Source organism: Cucurbita pepo, chromosome LG02, assembly GCF_002806865.2.
Source record: "Cucurbita pepo subsp. pepo cultivar mu-cu-16 chromosome LG02, ASM280686v2, whole genome shotgun sequence".
Lineage (NCBI taxonomy): Eukaryota > Viridiplantae > Streptophyta > Magnoliopsida > Cucurbitales > Cucurbitaceae > Cucurbita > Cucurbita pepo.
In genome coordinates, this window is record NC_036639.1 from 6,992,791 (window position 1) to 6,993,395 (window position 605).

The window sequence follows — 605 nt, forward strand, 5'->3', positions numbered from 1 at the left end:
TAATTAACATCTAAATAACTGGGTAATGTAGGTGGAAATCTGATTCTAATTAATTCGATAAATGATTTTGAATTTTTCTTTTCTTTCCTAAAACTACTGTCATTAACCATTTCCAATCTATTTTAATTTTTCCTTGAGTAAAAATGGCTATGCATCCATCCATTGTCATTTTCTTCTCTTTCCTCAAAATGATGATTCAATTTAGATACAATTGACACACCCAATTTTGATTTTCGATCCCATATCCACTCTAAATAATTGAAGGAGAGATCTAAGATAACTTTTCTATCTCGTGCAAAAATAAAAGAAGATGAGATCTAACTTACCGATGACTTTTCTATCTCTTTTCATTCCTATTAGATCTGCGTGAAGGTCATCTCCAATTCTTCTCCCCAAAATCTGTGATCTTTCCTATGTTTCTTTCTCCCATTTTTCCCTTCCCAGAATCTGCTCCTTTCTTATGTTTTTTGGAGATCATTTTACAGTTGGAGGGGTTGGGGAGATATTTGGGGAANATTTTTTTTGCAGATCATTTGGGGTTGGGGAGATATTTGGGGAAGATGGAGAGAGAGGGTCGATAATTTACTTTTTTTTTTTTTTTTTTT